We start from the raw sequence: 2138 nt of genomic DNA, 5'->3' as shown, positions 1-2138 counted from the left end.
GGTGATGATTGGGCCGCATGTTTGGTACGCGGAACGATTTGTGACAGTTCGTAAGATTATCATCAAGTGATTGCTCAAACATTAATGTCTACCTCATGGTTGTCCTCTACGCGCCGATACGGTCGTTTTGGCAGTAATTAGAGTACATTTGGAGTTCGGGTCAAAAACCGTCTTCATTTCCTAAAACCGTCAAATCCCGAGTCAAAGCAATGTGCTTGTCTACCTAAGGTTAGGATGTCATAAAATGTTGAGATTGTTCTCATTTTGAGTCCCATATCACTTCATTAGGCTAAACATAAAGTTTACATTACAAAATGTGCATTTCATTTAGTTAAAATGATAACCCGACCTTTAGGCCCATTTTACGAGGTCATAACGAGTTTTTTGGGTCAGGCCTATTTCAAAGAAAGTTCTAGATCTCTTTCTTAGCTTTCCAACGCCACCGAAATCACCTTAATCCGAGTCTTGTAAAGAAAGTTATGCCTAAAATACGACAGGCTGTCAAACGCGTTTTCTGCGCGTGAGGAACCTACCGGAAAGGACGCGGCAGTCTTTGCGCTCTTTCCAAGGGACGCATGCCTTCTACTGCGCCTTTTCCCAGGGCTTTCTTTTTGTCCAAGTTTCCGTGTTTTAACCTAAGTCGGTTATTTCCGGATCTTTCTTTCCGTGTCCTAGTCTTACCATAATTCCGTCGTGTGATTAGTATAAATAGGAGCCTTCGTTCCTCATATTTCTCACGCGAGTGTCCGCCCTTCTCTTCTCCCTTTGCATTCTAGACTTCGTTCTTACTAATTGGCGCCTACGTGCTTGGACTTCCGACCACGTAAGCTCGGATCTTTCCGGGTACCAGCCTCTCCGTTGCATGACCGACCAATTTGACCAACTACACTCAATCAATCTTAATCATTTAATCAATCGTTTTCCTCTTACGAGGGCACTTTCCTTGCATTCGCGTCGAGCATCACTAATCGATTTTCTTAGTTCTTCTCGTTCCGTCAACATGTAAGTCTGAGGGTGTAATCTCTCCTTTTATTTATTGCACTTTTATTTATTGTATTTTGATTATTGTATAACAATTGTAAGGTTTATGTCGAAAGTACCTCATTAAAACCGATTTCTAAAACCATCTTTAAAACCTTTTTTGCGGATTTCCGTGAAGAGAGGCGTCGAGAAAAGACGCAGCAAACCGCTGCGCCTCTTTGAAGGAGCGCAGCACTGCTGCGCCTCTTCGTGAGGGCCGCCAGCCTGATTCTGCTTCTTTTCTTCTTCCTCCGTCCTCTGTAATTCGTATCAAAATTGTTCCTTTTGTTTTGTTCTTTAATTCTTCATCACGGTAATTTATAAATCATATGTATATTGTATATAATTCATCATTCATGCTTAATTAGTCATCAAGTCCGACTTAAATCCCTTATAATTCATATTTGCGGGTTTTCGTCATTAAATTCAAGTTTCGGGTTTTAGAGGTTCAATTCGTTCATATTGAGTTTCTGGAATTCGTTGTTGATAAATTTGCATCTGTTTATTTATTGTTCATCACTAATTCGTCATCAATTCATCATGTTTAGTTTAATCAGTTAATCGTTTGTTAGTTTGTTCATTCATTAACATCGACCCTTCACATAATTAATCCGTCTTATTTCCGTCTTAACCATGTTTCTTGTTTTATGACATATTCATATGTAAAATAATCCATTAATCACTTTCATCCGAGTCTAATATCGTAATCAATCCTTAAAATTAACAAATAATATTAACGGTTTTGCGATTCGGCTACGACGAGAACTCACCCCTTGGAAAGACGCAAGAATCTGTTGCGCCTCTTCCAAAGGGCGCAGTGCCTGCTGCGCCTGTTCCAGGGTGAATTCTGTCCCTGAACCCCTTTTCTGCCTTGACCTAGTTTAATTAGCTACGTATTTACTAACTAATATCTGTATTATCACCTTCTGATCTGTCGTGTTTTATTCTTTTATTTCTTTTTCTCAAATCATCCGTTTTAAAGGTATTTTCGACATAAATCGCCTATTCCAATGTAATTATTGTAATTTATATTTATTGTTATTGTATTTCTTTTATCATTTGTATGTTTTCACATGTAATTGAATGTTAAATCCTACTTCGACCCAATTGTATGCTAA

Source organism: Silene latifolia, chromosome X, assembly GCF_048544455.1.
Source record: "Silene latifolia isolate original U9 population chromosome X, ASM4854445v1, whole genome shotgun sequence".
NCBI classification, from domain to species: Eukaryota; Viridiplantae; Streptophyta; class Magnoliopsida; order Caryophyllales; family Caryophyllaceae; genus Silene; species Silene latifolia.
Note: the sequence above shows the minus strand (reverse complement) of the source record.